The 19,373-nt window shown below is 44.5% G+C and overlaps 1 long non-coding RNA gene across 1 annotated transcript; it reads left to right on the top strand.

The window, feature by feature from the left end:
• Window positions 1-1,063: 1,063 nt before the first annotated feature.
• LOC149435417 (uncharacterized) lies at window positions 1,064-14,540 on the top strand. The gene is made up of 3 exons (XR_016308494.1): window positions 1,064-1,376; window positions 6,585-6,653; window positions 10,364-14,540. It is a non-coding gene; the product is annotated as an uncharacterized LOC149435417 (long non-coding RNA).
• The last annotated feature ends 4,833 nt before the right edge of the window (window positions 14,541-19,373 follow it).

Raw genomic sequence — 19,373 nt, 5'->3', positions numbered from 1 at the left:
ATGGCCCAAATATCAGCCGCTATTGGCCAGTGCAATAGAAACCAGCCGACATTTGGCCCGTGTACACCCGCCTGTCAGACAGACCCCCCCGTCAGAGTTTGGACCTGTTTGAGCTATCCTGATGGTAAACTATTGGAATGGACAGCCAATCATGTGGCAGGGACATTTTCCACTCCACAGCCATACTGTATGTAGGTGGGTGGGGGGATGCCTCTGCTGCCTATGATTGGCTTTCCACTTTAACTGCTTTCTGTTGGGATAGGTCAGGTGGGTTTGGACTCTTGATAGCTCATCCCTAATTCGGAGCAGAATGGGACAGGTGACACTTTGTCACATATGTGCTTGTCCAATGTATTTTCAATTTTTGACAGCTGACCTTTTCAGACCCCATGTTCGGTCTATGGGCAGCTGGATGAAAATGGACTTGCATCAGTTTAAATCGGGCTTCCCCAGTAACATAAGGTTTTCGTCCTGAAATATGGAAAAGGATGCAGTTTGTTCGTTTTTTGTTTTTTTTTCTGTACATAAATACTCGGAGGCAAGCGGATGTAAGTCTATAGATTTACACTGAACTACCGATCAGATAATCTGTAACACTAAAGCTGACCATAGATGAATCAAGTCTCATCAGGTTCATTAGTGACCGTGCGAGATTCCATCCATCTTTGGACGGTCTGGTTGTACTGAAGTCTATCCATCCAACTACTTTAGTACGTGCTCTGATCATTTGTGTTCTATCGGCAGGGAAGGCTCCCAACACTCCCTGATGGCAGAAGACCATACTGCTGTGGGAGGGATTCTCCCATCAACATTGACTGTGTTGATGTGGGAATGGAGTGATTTTCTTTCCTTTCATCCGTGATGGAGGAAAAGAAAGTTGTATAATCTATGGCTTGTGTAAGAGTAACTAAAACAGGACAAGAATGCATAGAGCCTTATGACTTAGACCTCACATCATGACATGTTTACATTGTGTGCTATTTAACCCAAAATGAAGATTTCATAATACTTGGGATAAGTAGGCATTCTGCTATTGTAAATTTTCTTTTCCGTGTCCAGATGGAAGCAATAATCTCTCCAAGCAACATGGGAAGCAATGATCTCTCCAAGCAACATGGGAAGCAATGATCTCTCCAAGCAACATGGGAAGCCATGATCTCTCCAAGCAACGTGGGAAGCCATGATCTCTCCAAGCAACATGGGAAGCTATGATCTCTCCAAGCAACATGGGAAGCCATGATCTCTCCAAGCAACATGGGAAGCCATGATCTCTCCAAGCAACATGGGAAGCTATGATCTCTCCAAGCAACATGGGAAGCCATGAATACACCAATTAAGAAGGAAACCCTTTTCTGCTCCTGCAGCTTTAGTGGATGGTAGGTACCTAATTATAAAACTCTCAGAATGATAGTCCATTACTTGCAAAAAGGTATCGCCAGAGTTATGAGCTTTTATTATAACTCATTGCATGGGTTAGCCACACACTTTTGTGGACCCAAAAATGAATTTACTTGAATGCATTCCTAAGTTGAGTTATGAATGATAGTCTAAAGCTTGCTAAATATCAACAGATTGAGTTATGAGCTTTTATCATAACTCATTACTTGAGTGGCCAAGCCCCGTTGGGTGGGGTAAAACACATCGGAGGGCGTGGCCAGAACAGAGGCTGAGGCCATTCCTCAACGCTGGACTACTGGAGTCTGTGGAGCAGCGTCCATCCCTTTAACTTGTATTGACTGACACTGGAATCGCTCAGACTCAAGCTCCCCTCTTCTCGCTTGCCGTCGGAACAATCCCTTTCCTTCCATCCATAGCTTGAAACTAGAAGTTCTCTTTCTGCAGAATACAGAGATGAAAGGCTAAACAAGGATTTCCCTCTGATCCCTCTTGGGAAAGTCTACGGATGATCGTCTATTGCTTGCAAAAGGTATTGCCAGAGTTATGAGCTTTTATTATAACTCATGGCATGGGTTAGCCACACACTTTTGTGAACCCAAAAATGAATTTACTTGAATGCATTCCTAAGCTGAGTTATGAATGATAGTCTATAGCTTGCTGAATATCACCAGATTGAGTTATGAGCTTTTATCAAAACTCATGACTTGGGTTAGCCACAAAGTTCTGTGGACCCAAAATTAAATTTACTAAATGTATTGCCAAATAAGTAAAGTCTGTAGCTTGCTGAATATCACCAGAGGTATGAAATGTTATCATAACTCCTGGGATTGGAGAGTCTTTCTGGTTCAGTCTGAAGTCTCTAGCTGAGAAGGAGCTCCTGGGTTGTAGGTTGTCTTTCGTGAGCTTTGATGGATCAGAGCAATGCAATACTGCTTCATCAGGCGCTCCATTCGTCTCTTCGTTCGTCTCTTTAGCCCACAACTCGTGCTTACCCTGCAGGTTACCGGTTTCAAGGAGTTCTCTTTCAGCAGAATACAGAGATGAAAGGCTAAACAAGGATTTCCCTCTGATCCCTCTTGGGAAAGTCTACGGAGAGTGCCCCCACTCTCTGGAAGTAAAGGGTCTACTGTTGTAAGACATTCTTAACTTTCTGTTGTGAGCTATGGTTGAGCATCTGGACCAATTGCAAAGCTGCTATGTAGCAGCGGGCTTGGAGACTGAGTCAATCTCAGACTTTGCTGGATTGGGGAAGGAGTGCCCACTTCTCTGAGAAGGCCGGGGCTGGATATGATTCAGTCTCCTTCCCCACTGCCTCACTGCAGCCTCACAGTTGGTCCAAACGCTCAATTATGGCTTATGATGGAAATGGGAGGATTGTCTTAGAACTGTACATCCTTTCTTCCTGGGAATACAGAGAGTTGATTTTGGAATGGTTCTGAGTTTTTCTTGATTCTAGTATGAGGGCACCATACTAGAGTCAACAAACGCTTCGGCCAAGCCAAAATCAACAATCTCTATTCCTGGGTCAGACTTTTGGTACTACGTCAGAATCCTTATCCCCTTGGGGAAAAGGTCAGGCATGTGCCGCTCCCACTTCAAAAAAATAAGTCGTCACACCCCCCCCTCCTCCCCCGCCCGTGTTCGTCACAAGACTTTTTTTGTGGTCCCAACAGAGCAGCCGCTCTCAGACACAATACACACAGCCATCTGTTACTGCTCATTTGCTAGAGCAGAATTTAGTTAAGCCCCCCCCCCCCCCCAAGAACACTATAGCACTATTAGTTTATTTGTCTACAATGCCAGTAATTGCCCTTCACTGCTCATTTCTGCCCACCTTGGAGCAGTGTAGAATGCATTGCAAATGATTTCCCGTTGGTTGCAGATTCTTAGTGGTCCCAACAGAGCAGCATTCAGATGCAATGCACATAGCCATCCCTTGCTGCTCATTTGCTGGAGCAGCATTTAGATAGGACCTCCCAAGCCCACTGTAGCATTGTTTGTATACAATGCTGGTAATTCCCCATTGGCTGCTCATTTCTGCCCACCTTGGAGCAGTGTAGAATGCGATTGCAAATGATTTCCCATTGATTGCAGGCTCTTTGTGGTCCCAACAGAGCAGCGTTCATATGCATCGCACATAGCCATTGTCTCCTTGACTGGAGCAATGATCTGAAATGCTGATGATGTGTTGTGAATTGATGTCCACTTTAGCATTGTCTGTATACAATGCCAGTAATTCCCCTCCACTGCTCATTTATGCCCACCCTGGAGCAGTGTAGAATGCATTGCAAATGATTTCCCTTTGCGCATATGCTCTTTGTGTTCCCAACAGAGCACTGTTCATACGCAATGCCCATAGTGATTCACTCATTGACTTGAGTGGGGTTTTCTATAAAATGGAAATGATGAAATGTTGCGCAATCAAGCCCACTGTAGCATTGTTTGTCTACAATGCCATTAATTGCCCTTCACTGCTCATTTATACCCACCTTGGAGCAGTGTAGAATGCATTGCAAATGATTTCCCGTTGGTTGCAGGCTCTTTGTGGTCCCAACAGAGCAGCATTCAGATGCAATGCACATAGCCATCCCTTGCTGCTCATTTGCTGGAGCAGCATTTAGATAGGACCTCCCAAGCCCACTGTAACATTGTTTGTATACAATGCTGGTAATTCCCCATTGGCTGCTCATTTCTACCCACCTTGGAGCAGTGTAGAATGCGATTGCAAATGATTTCCCATTGATTGCAGGCTCTTTGTGGTCCCAACAGAGCAGCGTTCATATGCATCGCACATAGCCATTGTCTCCTTGACTGGAGCAATGATCTGAAATGCTGATGATGTGTTGTGAATTGAAGTCCACTTTAGCATTGTCTGTATACAATGCCAGTAATTCCCCTCCACTGCTCATTTATGCCCACCCTGGAGCAGTGTAGAATGCATTGCAAATGATTTCCCTTTGCGCATATGCTCTTTGTGATCCCAACAGAGCACTGTTCATACGCAATGCCCATAGTAATTCACTCATTGACTTGAGTGGGGTTTTCTATCAAATGGAAATGCTGAAATGTTGCGCAAACAAGCCCACTGTAGCATTGTTTGTCTACAATGCCAGTAATTCCCCTTCACTGCTCATTTCTACCCACCTTGGAGCAGTGTAGAATGCGATTGCAAATGATTTCCCATTGATTGCAGGCTCTTTGTGGTCCCAACAGAGCAGCGTTCATATGCATCGCACATAGCCATTGTCTCCTTGACTGGAGCAATGATCTGAAATGCTGATGATGTGTTGTGAATTGATGTCCACTTTAGCATTGTCTGTATACAATGCCAGTAATTCCCCTCCACTGCTCATTTATGCCCACCCTGGAGCAGTGTAGAATTCATTGCAAATGATTTCCCTTTGCGCATATGCTCTTTGTATTCCCAACAGAGCACTGTTCATACGCAATGCCCATAGTGATTCACTCATTGACGTGAGTGGGGTTTTCTATAAAATGGAAATGATGAAATGTTGCGCAATCAAGCCCACTGTAGCATTGTTTGTCTACAATGCCAGTAATTGCCCTTCACTGCTCATTTATACCCACCTTGGAGCAGTGTAGAATGCATTGCAAATGATTTCCCGTTGGTTGCAGGCTCTTTGTGGTCCCAACAGAGCAGCATTCAGATGCAATGCACATAGCCATCCCTTGCTGCTCATTTGCTGGAGCAGCATTTAGATAGGACCCCCCAAGCCCACTGTAGCATTGTTTGTATACAATGCTGGTAATTCCCCATTGGCTGCTCATTTCTGCCCACCTTGGAGCAGTGTAGAATGCGATTGCAAATGATTTCCCATTGATTGCAGGCTCTTTGTGGTCCCAACAGAGCAGCGTTCATATGCATCGCACATAGCCATTGTCTCCTTGACTGGAGCAATGATCTGAAATGATGATGATGTGTTGTGAATTGATGTCCACTTTAGCATTGTCTGTATACAATGCCAGTAATTCCCCTCCACTGCTCATTTATGCCCACCCTGGAGCAGTGTAGAATGCATTGCAAATGATTTCCCTTTGCGCATATGCTCTTTGTGATCCCAACAGAGCACTGTTCATACGCAATGCCCATAGTGATTCACTCATTGACGTGAGTGGGGTTTTCTATAAAATGGAAATGATGAAATGTTGCGCAATCAAGCCCACTGTAGCATTGTTTGTCTACAATGCCATTAATTGCCCTTCACTGCTCATTTCTGCCCACCTTGGAGCAGTGTAGAATGCATTGCAAATGATTTCCCGTTGGTTGCAGGCTCTTTGTGGTCCCAACAGAGCAGCATTCAGATGCAATGCACATAGCCATCCCTTGCTGCTCATTTGCTGGAGCAGCATTTAGATAGGACCTCCCAAGCCCACTGTAGCATTGTTTGTATACAATGCTGGTAATTCCCCATTGGCTGCTCATTTCTGCCCACCTTGGAGCAGTGTAGAATGCGATTGCAAATGATTTCCCATTGATTGCAGGCTCTTTGTGGTCCCAACAGAGCAGCATTCATATGCATCGCACATAGCCATTGTCTCCTTGACTGGAGCAATGATCTGAAATGCTGATGATGTGTTGTGAATTGAAGTCCACTTTAGCATTGTCTGTATACAATGCCAGTAATTCCCCTCCACTGCTCATTTATGCCCACCCTGGAGCAGTGTAGAATGCATTGCAAATGATTTCCCTTTGCGCATATGCTCTTTGTGTTCCCAACAGAGCACTGTTCATACGCAATGCCCATAGTGATTCACTCATTGACTTGAGTGGGGTTTTCTATAAAATGCAAATGATGACATTTTGCGCAATCAAGCCCACTGTAGCATTGTTTGTCTACAATGCCAGTAATTGCCCTTCACTGCTCATTTATACCCACCTTGGAGCAGTGTAGAATGCATTGCACATGATTTCCCATTGATTGCAGGCTCTTTGTGGTCCCAGCAGAGCAGTATTCATGTGCAATGCTCATAATCTGAATGGTTGAGTCTTCTAAAGTAATGTTGTATAAGCTTGGAAAGTATTTTAGGTTATAATATCAACTAAACATTAATAGAAAATTCTGATATTTTATAATTTGTTTTAAAATTTGATAACTTATTGGGGCTTAATGCCCCTTGTCATCCTCTTGGGTTTTTTATTTAGTGGAACCTCTATCTTCTTTCAGATAAGTGGATGAGCAGCATGGCCGGGTTCTGGCAAGACACTGCGATTTGATTTAAAACATGGGAAATAGGCAAGTATCTAAATGAAACCTTTTTATTATTGAGATTTCCAGGGATAATGGGATATCATTGATTGGTTCATTACCTTTAATATGTATTTTGACATTTCTGCCTATAAGCTTAAGAAGATGGGCTCTTTTGGTTTAATGTGTAAAGGCTCAAGGGGTTTTATCTTCATGCATCAAGGTAAAAAAACCTTTTCTGTGCAGGATTCCCCCCAATCCAGTGATGCTAACTGGAGTCTATGCTATCCTGGGACTCCCTCTACTCATTGGCTGAGACAGCAGCAGGATCCTTTGGCTCCCACTGCAGTCAATCACAGCCAGTGTGCAAATGAGAAGAGAGAGGGTGGCAGAGTCCTTCTCCATGTGTGAATGGACACATGGAGAAATGGCTGGGGAGTGCACATGCTCGGGTGTCTCCATAGCAAGCTTCTTTGCTGTGAGGGCACATGACAGGAGGGAGGGACTTGGCGCCGGCAGGGGACCCAAGAAGAGGAGGATCTTGGCTGCTCTGTGCAAAATCCGCACACAGCAGGTGAGTATCACATGTTTTTTATTTTAAGAAAAAATTATGCCTTAGAATAACTTTACCCCCTTCCTGTCCAGGGCAATTTTCAGCTTTCAGCGCTATCACACTTTGAATGACAATTGTGCGGTCATGCAACACTGTACCCATATGAATTTTTTACCATTTTTTATCAGACAGATAAAGCTTTATTTTGTTGGTATTTTGTTGGTATTTATTCACCGCTGGGTTTTTATTTTTTTGCTATCTAAATGAAAGTTCAAAAATTTTGAAAAGTGATTTTCTTATAAAACTTTGCAAATAAATAATTTTTCATCATAAATCTTGGCCGAAATGTATACCGTTACCTTTTTAGTAAAAAAAAAAAAAAAAAAAAAAAAAGCCAACTTAGTTTATAACCAAAAATTATAATTTTTAAACTTTTTTTTTACATTTTTATTTTTTTATATTTATTTTTTTTACATACGGTCACCCTAGCAGTACAGTGTCACCATGGTGACACTATACTACTTGTTGGGGGTGATGAAGATTATTTTCTTTTTTTTTTTACAGTAATTGCTTTTACACCCATATAGGATGTAAAAGCAATCATTTCTCTTTCTCTCTGTGTGCATTCTTGCAGCCATTGAGAAATAATGTGTGAGCTGTGATTGGTCACAGCTTGTCACATGGAACAAGGTTGTTGTGAATAACCTTGTACCATGTGACCTCTGTGATCATTCACAGATTTCACACGTAGTAAGCAATGATGTCACAAGTGACATCTTGCTTACTACTTTGCATGTGATCACTGATTGGCCAATCAGTAATCACATGATCGGGATCTCGTACAGAGGTCCCGTCCGACGAACGGTGTTTCACTGTGAGGACACAGCAGGCACCGGATCGCGGTGCTGCGTGCTCCCCAGGGAGCGCGCACAGCTAGAAATGGCGGGTGCCCTTTGTGAACGGCAAACCGCCCCTGGAGTGCCACCATCCCTGCCGTTTATAAACAGCAGGCGGACGGCAAGTAGTTACAGCATGCAATGCAGTACCTGTGTGTGTTTTTTTTTTTCCCCTTTTTTTTCTTTTTTTTTTCTTCAAATTTGTTTTTAATAAATAAACCTCTTTAAAGCTTTAAGTCCAATAATGGACACTCTGTCTGGAGTTTGCATTGTCTAGAACAGTCTTTCAACCAGAATTCCTTGGCCTTTTTGTTTCACAAGCCTTAGGTTTTCATTTTGTAGTATTACAGCCTTGGACACCTTGAGGGCCAGCTGCTTGCATTCTAACAACCAAGGATGTCATTGGCTGAGAAGGAGGACATCGCACTTCATCCTTGTTTGTGTCTCTCCTTCAGCTCTAGAGTCATGTTTGAGTGATGGAGAGAAACACAGGAATACTAGTCGGTATCAGTGTGCAAAGGTATATCTTTGTAAGAATAAATCTCCTCCACTGTTGGGTGTCCTACGTGTATGGATGTTGCTGCATTAAGAAAAACTATTTGTTTCATTCTTTAAAATTTGGCACATCTTGAGGCAACCTAATCCAAATGTAAAGGGTTTCTTGATTCAAGGGTTAAACATTGGTCTAGAAGCATTCAGCCAATATTCCCACTGTATGCTTTGCTTTGTTTTCATGTTGCATCAAATAAATTCTGGTCTGACTAATGGCAAGAATACACGGTAAGAAAATCGACCGATCGGTCATCAGACGACCGATTGGTGTTTGTTCGTTGGTCGAAATCGTGGCCCACATTAATCAATCGAAAAAATTGTCATGCAATATGTAGTGTTGACTTCTTCCATACAAGTGGAAGTGATGCAGTGTGCATGTGACCTTGTAGCCACGCCCTACCGCCCAGAATGAGCATTAAGTGATGCAGTGTGCATGTGACCTTGTAGCCACGCCCTACCGCCCAGAATGAGCATTAAGTGATGCAGTGTGCATGTGACCTTGTAGCCACGCCCTACCGTCCAGAATGAGCATTAAGTGATGCAGTGTGCATGTGACCTTGTAGCCACGCCCTACCGTCCAGAATGAGCATTAAGTGATGCAGTGTGCATGTGACCTTGTAGCCACGCCCTTCCGCCCAGAATGAGCATTATTCTCTGTGACCGGCATTAGAACATATTATTCATGAATACTTTGCTGGCTCCGTAGTGGAAGCATCTTCGTACGCCCGTTTCTTCATGAACGTCCAGGTCATCTTCTGTTTCTGCTCATGCGTGATGGTGCTTGATTAGATTTTTTTTTCCATACCACCGCATAGAAAATCAGTCCTTCGCATGCGAAATGGCATTTTTCAGTTCAACCGGATTTTATAGTTCACAATATCATTACCAGTTGTAATATCCTACTCATCAACTAAGAGAAAATGGATTGATTATTTGTTCAACAAATTTTTTGTACGATTTTCTTACCGTGTATTCCTGCCATTAGGGCTTTGTAGAGCTTCGGAGTGTTGCCTTTGTAGGAAATCTGTTCATAGAATTAGCATTTGGTCTGACAGTTGAAGAATGGTTGGTTGCTTCCATCAGTCTTCCAACCTTTTTCTATTGCTTCCCTGACATTCTCTGTATGAGTACTTAAAACAATTTCTGCCTTCTTGGATATTTCTAAGAAAAAGGGGTCATGGTTGATTCTACAAATTACTGGACAGTCTCAAGTCCTGTACACATGACCCGAATATCAGCCGGTATTGGCCAGTTCAATAGAAACCGGCTGACGTTTGGTCCATGTGTACACCCGCCTATAAGAATCCAACCAAACAGGCGTGCCAGAGAACTCGGCATCCAATCAGTGCTGGCAGCCAATGGCCAGTGTGTTGTGGCGGGGGGACAGCAGTCCCCCTGTTGGAACACAATGGCTCAGTAGAAGAGCAGCTAATTAGTACAGCAAGCTCCTCCTGAGCGCTTCAGGTTTGTTCAGCAGCTGGGTTGAATGACAGACTGGTGTGTGCCCAGCATCACATAACTCCAGTCCACTTCTAAACATCACAAAAGCAGGGAGAGCATCTAAACATTTCATTATAAAGCACCTGAAAAGGTTTTTCAATTTTTAAATCTGTATTTTAAGTTCTGCTATGTTGATGGGAACATGTAAGGAATAAGAAGTAGGTGTTGTCCCAATTTGGCTGCAAAAGTTGAAATTCACTTTCCGTACTATGCCTGCAAATGTGTCTTCTCTAATCCTATACCGCTTCTCTTTTTAGCTGCTGGACTGGACTTGCAGTGTTGAAGTGTGAGCAAGGTCAAGGTGAACTGCAATCATCCCAAAGACATTCTGCATCAATTTGCCTGATTTCCTTCACAATTTTGTTCTGTGATAAGCATCAAGCCGAAGCCACTTTGTGATCACTTCATGACTGTCCTCTACCATTGTCTGGAATATGAAATACAAATTATTGTACAATAAAATGTTGACATTAATTTTTTTAACTGAAGTAATGTCTTGCCATCTTTTCTTTAATATGTTTTTAAACTAGAGGTAGTGGTCAGTTTGCTTGCATTTGGATGAAATGGTCTCTGAATTCAAGTAGAATAATATAAATAGAGCCTATAGAGATGACTTGGGCTTGTCTGTATGGACTGATGGGCCTACTATTTGACTTGGATTCCGAGGGCCTTCCATGCTACTTATTACACTTATGCCAGAGGGGTATTCATCCTGGTTAGCAAATCCCTGCCCTGTGTGCTTGAGACCATTCATACTGACCCACAAGGGAAATATTTTTGACCCCATAGCGTAAAAACCATCAAAACATATGTGGTCGCTTCGATATATATCCCTCCGCCCTTTTCCTCCACAATGCTATGTACACTTCTGGAGAGGTTTACCCTGCACTGCTAAATTGCTACTCATGGAGCACTTTAATGCCATCTTGGCTCCCGACCTGGATAAACCTACCCCCCCCAAAATATTTTTCTGCTGATCTGGTTAACTGGGCATGGGTTGGAAGAAGTTTGGAGATGGATACATCCTACCACTTGATCTTATTTCTGTTTTCTCCACATCCTATAAAACGTCCTCTCCTATTGACCTGGATTTTGCTAACCCCGCATTTTTGGCGGATGTTCTAACTGCTTCCTACCTACCTAGCGGATTGTCGGACCATTGTCCATTGGCCCTGACGCTCCGCTCTCCCTCTTCTCGTAACGCCTCCCTCTGGCGATTGGGACCCCACTGGATCTCCCACCCAACTGTTGCAAATGCTATTCCACCATTGCTAAGTGAGTTTTGGGATGATAATAATGCTGGGTCATCCTCTCCAGATGTTACATGGGATGCCTTTTAAGGCAAACACAAGAGGACAATACATTTCCTCTATTGCTGCAGTCCGCAAAGCACACACCACTACCACCCACACCTTACAGTAGTCAGTGGAGGAATGTACTACCAAATATACAGCAGATCCCTCTGAACCTAACTTTGACCTCCTCTCCATGGCCAAAAGAGAATTGCACCTTCGCTTAGTTGAAATTACCGGATTGGATCTTCTCAATAGCAAACAATGATTTTTCGAACAAGGTGACCGTAATGGGTGGCTATTAGCAATGCTGGCTCAACACGGTCAGCAACTCACCTTAATTTCCCAGCTTCAGACCTCCTCGGGGGGAATGGTTTCCTCACTGTCAGATATTATAGAAAACTTCTGGCAATTTTACAATACCCTGTACACCTCTAAATTACCCCGCAGATTTCCTGACTCATGACCTGTCAGCTTCACTGGATCAGTTAGTACTGGGATGGCTCTCAGATGCAGAGGGTGAGGCCCATTACTCCAGAGGAGGTCTCTGCTGCTATTCACTCCTTTCCTTATGGGAAAGCCCCTGTCCCTGACGGCCTCCCCATCGAATTCTACAAGACTCCTAGTGATATACTGTACTCACCCTGTTTTTAGCCTCCTGTACACACTAAATTTATCTTTGGGTAAGCTGCCTTCCTCTATGAATCATGCCCATTTGGTGCTAATCTATAAACCCCCAAAGGGCCCCGCCTCCTATAGGCCTATCGCTTTTATCAACACCAATTTATTTATTTATTTTTTTAATTTATAACCAAGCTTCTTACTCTGAGGCTGCAACCGATACTACCTACCATTATTGACCTGGACCAAATGGGGCTCATGGCACATAGAGCCACAGACATATACGCAGACTGTACACAAACATTCATGCTACACATGCCAATGTGGATTCTAAGGGTGGTGGCCTCCCTAGATCTTGAGAAGGCCTTTGATACAATCGAGTAGCCATTTCTCTGGGAGGTACTTCGTGGAATGGGCTTGCCTCTAGTTTTTATTGCATGGCTCAAGGCACTTTATGCCAATCCAACCACTGCAGTCCAATTGGGTGGTGGCCTGTTGGTCCTGTTCTCTGTCCAGAGGCACTCTGCAGGGTTGCCCTCTCTCTGCCTCTTTTTGCCATACCTGTGGAGCCCATAGCTGAGGCCCTACATACCTCCCCTAACATCAGGGGCCTATGCATCAGCTGGCTGAAGGAGAGGGCGGCCCTGTACACTGATGACCTTTTGTTTCTAAATTATGCTGGACTGTCGCTTGCCGGGGCCCCTCCAAATCCTGCACTCATTTGCTCCTGTTACGGGTCTCGGGGTCAAATGGATGAAATCCCTACTGTTCCCCATTGACCCCCGCACTCCTAGCACGGCCCTCCCTTCTGCTCAGCTACAGTGGGTGGAGAGTTTTAGGTATCTGGGAGTCCTGATCTCTCTGTGGGCCTCTGATTTTCTTCCCTTAAATCTTACTCCATGGTGCAAGATCTTCAGCTTAAACTGAAGGCATGGGAGTCCCTACCTTTTATCTGTTCGGTGCATCAAACTTATTAAAATGAAAGTTCTCCCGAAACTCACCTACCTATTCTGACACTCTCCGCAATGGATCCCTAAATCCTTTTTCACTCAACTTGACCGACTATTCTCCTTCATTTGGGGCCCCAACACCCCTAGGCTTAGCTTTTCCTGATTGTTACAAATACTTCTTAGCCACCAGGCGGCTGTAACCAATTGAGTGGCCAAGTCCTGATCCCAACAACTCCTCAACTGATCTGGAAGCTGCGTTTGTTGCGCTCCATGGAGGATCTGAGGTTCCTTTTGTATAGAAGATCCTGGGCTCACTACCCATTGATGCCCTCCATGCTCACCACCCCGCGGGCCTGCTGTGCAGGTTTAATATGCAAACGCTATCCCAAGCTAGCCGTCTCTCTGAATGCCCCATTATGGCTTAATCCCACCTTGCCCCATAGTTTCATGATACCCTCAGGTCTGGACAAAATGTAATCTCCCGAATTGTCACCGATTCTACATTGTCCCCTTTGGCTGCCCTTTCTTCTATGTATAACGTTCCTGCATCCCATCTATTTCAATACTTACAGCTCTCCCATGCTCAATTCCCTCAATCTTCACTATGGCTCATCCAACCAGTTCTGGAAGTGCTGAGGTCTGATTGCACTGTGAAGCCTACCTCCCATCTATATTCCCACTTATTGAGAGTTTCTCTACCTGCTCTGGAGGGCTTGCGCATGCGATGGTCGCGAGGTGTGCCGCAATTAGTGATAACTGGGATGACATTTGGGACCTTCCCTGGTTTCTCTAAGGGACCATCTAGTTCCATTTAAAATGGCACATAGGGCCTATTATACTCCTTATAGACTTCATAAAATGAACCCAACACACTCTCCCAAGTGCTGGCACTGTGGGTGCACTCTGGGGGATTTTACCCATGTGTTTTGGCATTACCCAGCGTTATCGGATTTCTGGAGAGAGGTGATATCCCTATGTAATAAACTGACCTCAGTTCCCCTACAACCTACCATAGCAGTATGTTTATTAGGATTGGTTAGTAATCTCCTACTGTGGCTGAGTGCACCATGGTTAGCCTACTTTTGTTCTATGCTAGAAAAGCTATTGCATTGGAAAAAAAAATCTGCTCCTCCATCTCTTATAAACTGGCAAATTATCATTAATAATCTGCTTCCAGAATGTAAGGACACATATCCACAGAGTATGGTCCAAATGGTTAGCCGAACCTTCCACTGCCTCTGACATTCCGACAACCTGAGTAGCTTATTGTACCTCTAAGACGTCCCCGTATACTCTCCAGTCCCAAGGACGATGTACATTACACAACTTATATTACAACTGGACATTCAGGTAATAGCAGTGACCATCCAGGCATCTATGATCGGTTTATAGATTTTGTATGTTACCTTTTCATTTGCATGTTTTGCTGGATGTGAACTTCTACATTACTCCGCCCCTGCGAGGGTATAATGCATGTCAACCACTGTGGTTGTTTTGTTCCTTTTTATTTTTGTTCATTGTGTGTAAGTCATGTAATATGCTAAGTTTTCAATAAAAAGATTTGGGCTGAATGATGATGGTGTCACTTCTCTGTGCTTGAATGACTGGACACCTCTCGTGTCTACAGGTTCCCACAAGGGCTTGTCACACGGAGCAGCATTTTGTTATGCAAAATCTGGTGCAACTCTGCATAGAAACCAATCGGCTTCCAGGTTTTATTGCCAAAGCTTCATTGAACAGGCTGAAGTTAGAAGCCGATTGACTACCATGCACAGCTGCGCCATATTGGGAGCGTTCCAGTTACAGTATAATAAATGTTATTGGTTCTAGTAATGGAGGCAGATTGATTTTCATTGTATGCTTGTTGTGATTCCATCCCCTGGGGTTGATACATATTGGTTTCAATTCACATCATTTTTAATTTTGGTAAACCTCAAAATGCTTACAAGAACACTAACATCGCTGAAAATGTCCGATACAATGTTCTTGGGCCCCCGGCTGTGCTGCTGTTAACTAGTTGCCGACCTCAGATAGCCAAATGATGGCTGCACTGCGGCCGGCCAGTTCTGAGTGGATGTCATATGACGTCCTCCCAGAACGCGCTCTCCTGCGCGCCCCAGGGGGCGCGCACCCAGCGATCTCCGTGATCGCTGTGTCCTACGGACACAGCTGATCACGTCATGTGGTAAAAGGCCAATCACAGCGGCCTTTTACCATGTGATCAGCGGTGTCCAATGACACGCTGATCAGAGGGAAATGCAAGTGCCGGTTCTCGGCTGCACTTTCCTCACGCTGTCAGATCGTGAGGAAAGTACTGCCGAGAACCGGCAGTTGTCAGAGCGGGGATCGGCACCGATCATCAGGGCACTGATGATCGGTGCCCAGCAGTGCCACCCGCAAGTTCCGCCCCGCTGTGCCCAGCAGTGCGCCCACTAGCTCCGCCCACCTGTGCCCAGCAGATCACTCACCTGTGCCCAGCAGTGCACCCACCTGTGCCCAGCAGATCACTCACCTGTGCCCAGCAGTGCACCCACCTGTGCCCAGCAGTGCACCCACCTGTACCACTCTGCAGTGCCCAGAAGTGCCACCTACCTGTGCCCAGCAGTGCCACCCACCTGTGCCCACCCACCAGTGCTGCCCACCAGTGCCACCCACCAGTGCAGCCCAGCAGTGCTGCCAGTCAGTGCCACCAGTCAGTGCCCAGGGGTTGTGCCAGTCAGTGCTGCCAGTCAGTGCCGTCTATCAGTACCCATCATCAGTGTCACCTATCAGTGCTGCCTATCCGTGCCACCTCATTAGTACTGCCTATCAGTGCCCTTTAGTGCTGCCTATCAGTGCCCATCAGTGCTGCCTCATCAACGCACATCAGTGAAGGAGAAAAAATACCTGTTTGAAAAATTTTATAATAGAAACAAAGAAACTTTTTTTTTTTCTTCAAATTTTTTGCACGTTTTTTTATTTATAGCGCAAAAAGTAAAGCGCCCAGTGGCGATTAAATACCATCAAAAGAAAGCTCTTTGTGAGAAAAAAATTATCAAAATTTCATATGGGTACAATGTTGCATGACCGCGCAATTGTCAAAGTGCGGCAGCGCTGAAAGCTGAAAATTGGCCTGGTAAATAAGGGGGTATAAGTGCCCGGTAGGCAAGTGGTTAATGCAAACCAATGAAAATGGTTTAGAAGAAAGACTGGAGAGGCAACAGGGTGGATTTACTAATGGAAAATACAGTTACTTTGTAAATGTGGTGAAGCTTCACTTTGAAAATATTACCCAATCAGGTGCAGAGAAAATTAAAAAAAAAAAAAATTTTTCTTTTTGCTTGCACATGATTGGATAATAGAAATCCGCAAAGCTTTATGACATTTACTTAATTCTGGGGAAAATTAGTGCAACTGCACTTGAGTGCTGAGTCTATTTGCCTTTTAGTAAATCCACCCCAACATGCTACATGAAATTTCTAGAGATCTCCTCCATTAGAGCCCCTTTATAAATCAATGCTTCCACATTTGTGCTCCCTACAGTCATTTGAAAAAAAATCTTGTGCAAACTCTGTATTAATCTCAGTATAATAAAATATAATCTAATGCAGAGGTAGGAGAGCTACCGGAACAAAACATGAAAGATCAAAGGTAACCGGGTTCAGGGCCTTTTTTTTTTTTTTAAAGAAATGAACTAGCAATACCTAATTAAATAGGAAACTGTAGATAAATATAACAAAACAAATGTCACTGTAAAAGTACAAACTTAGCCTACCTTAAAAGTGGCCGGTGTCGGCTGTTTTTTTACTTTTTACAAATTTGTTTAGGAGCCCTGTTGAAAGGGGTGCACACGGGGGGCTGGACAAAAAAAAGAGCAAGGACAGGAGGGTCAGCGGGAGGTATGTACTAGAACAGACCCCCCAGATCTTCCTCCTGCAGCAGCTGTACATTGGTGTCAGGGAGGAGGAGGAGATGCTGGCTTTCAGCTGATGCAGAAGGAAAATGAAAATGGGTTCATAGGAAGACGGGTATTTTAACCACTTGCTTACTGGGCACTTTTACCCCCCTTCCTGTCCAGGTCAATGTTCAGCGTTCAGCTCTGTGGCACTGAGTACAGTGTTACATGACCGCACAATTGTCATTCAAACAAAATTATTATTATTATTTTTTTTTTTTTAGACCTATAGGTGGGATTTACTCACCACTGGGTTTTTTTTTATTTTTTGCTAAACAAATGAAAATAGACCATAAATTTTGAAAAAAAAAAAAATTCTCGTTTTCTGTTATAACATTTTGTAAATAAGTAGTTTTTTTTTTTTTTTTTTCCTCCTTCACTAATGTGCACTGAAGAGGCTGCATTGATGGTCAGTACCCTGATTATCAGTGTAGTTGTCCCCCTTTGAGGATTGCTGCGCTGTCCGCATGAGGAGAGGACTGCCGATAACCAGCATTCCCTGTTTACACATGACCAGCTGTGATTGGACACTGTTGATCACATGGTAAAGAGCCTACACCATCTGCTGTATTCCATGATCTGTGATCCGCTGTCTCTGAGGGATACAGAGCACCACCGATCGCCAGGGGTTCTGCTGCCTGTAACATGGTTCAGCATGACCATTCTGGTGGTGGGTCAGTGATGGTCTGGGGAGGCATATCCATGGAGGGACGCACAGACCTCTACAGGCTAGACAATGGCACCCTGACTGCCATTAGGTATCGGGATGAAATCCTTGGACCCATTGTCAGACCCTACGCTGGTGCAGTGGGTCCTGGGTTCCTCCTGGTGCAGTGGGTCCTGGGTTCCTCCTGGTGCCTTGGGTCCTGGGTTCCTCCTGGTGCAGTGGGTCCTGGGTTCCTCCTGGTGCAGTGGGTCCTGGGTTCCTCCTGGTCCAGGACAATGCCCGGCCTCATGTGGGGAGAGTATGCAGGCAGTTCCTGGAGGATGAAGGAATTGATACCATTGACTGGCCCCCACACTCAGCTGACCTAAATCCAATAGAACACCTCTGGGATGTCATGTTTCAGTCCAACCGACACCACCAGGTTGCATCTCAGACTGTCCAGGAGCTTAGTGATGGCCTGGTTCAGATCTGGGAGGAAATCCCCCAGGACACCATCCGTGGTCTCATTAGGAGCCTCCCCCGACGTTGTCAGGCATGCATACAAGCACATGGGGGCCATACTGTCAGGGCTCCCGGGTATGACCAGAGGTATGTGAACTGACGCAGGGAAACGCAGGCTTCAGATATGTTATAAACAATATAATTTATTAATACTAACAATACAAACGCAGTGCAATACTAAAACATAACACAGTGCAAACGAACCAAACCAACCCACCCACAGATAACAATACATACAATGCAAGCGTCGTCAGGCAGGCCGGGTCAATAACAATCCGGCAGGTAGGAACAGGAGGAGCAGGCAGAGAGTAGTCAGGTCATGAGCCGGGTACAGCAACTAACGGGCAGGTAGTTACAGGGGATCAGGCAGAGAATGGTCGGGGTCACAAGCCAGGGATCAAACAGGAGAAGTCAGCAAAGGTCCGGATCAGGCAGGGTCGGCAACGAATCAGTCAGACAGGGACAGGGATGCAGGTAAAAGAGACAGGGGCCCATAGAAAAACACACACCAAGGCCCAGACTGCAGGTCTGGCCATCCCTTAAATACACCTGCATAATCAGCTTCAGGTGTTTGGCTGGCTGCAGGGTTGAGTCTCTGATTGCTGGGAGCACCCGCTGGCCAGCCCCGGTACTGCAGCCCACAAGGCAGGTGAGTCCCACCATTACTGGCAAGTCCATTCCTGACACATACAAACTACTGAGGACCATTCTGAGTTGCTGCAATGAAATTTCAGCAAAATGGACTCGCCTGCTGCATCATTTTTTCACTTTGATTTTCCGGGTGTCTTTGATGGAAATTAAAATTATCAACCTACAGAGAACTGAAAGGAACATAGGGACTCCCCATCGTTTGCAAAACACATTACCCAGTCCACATCAGTAGAGATATCCAGCATGAGATTTTTCCCAGTGAGATCTGATGTTTTCAAAGTGTTCCCTTATTTTACTTTTTTTTTTTGGTGGTGGGTCCTGGTAATGACAAGAAATATACAGGTATACATTTTTAAAATTTATTTTACTTTTTTCCCCCTTGTTTTTCTTTGGAAATATTAATGAATATCTCCTGTTTTTTATGATCAATTTTTTTTTTAAATAAAAAGGTATAGTTCAGCGGCATAAAATGACACTAAGTTGTTGCAATGAAATGGTAAAGTTGCTAAACTGTTCAAGCATTAAGGCTTGTTTTTACCTTTCATCATGAAGGCGTTAAAGCAGCTTTTCTCAACTGGCTTTCGGTTGTGGCATCCTTTAAAAGTATGGAAAATCTTGAGGCACCACCCCAGTCTAAATGTAAAGGTTACT

This window comes from Staurois parvus, unplaced genomic scaffold (genome assembly GCF_062004578.1).
Source record: "Staurois parvus isolate SC_StPar_1 unplaced genomic scaffold, SC_StPar_1.0 ptg001519l, whole genome shotgun sequence".
Classification (NCBI taxonomy): Eukaryota; Metazoa; Chordata; class Amphibia; order Anura; family Ranidae; genus Staurois; species Staurois parvus.
This window is presented reverse-complemented; position numbering and strand designations above follow the sequence as displayed.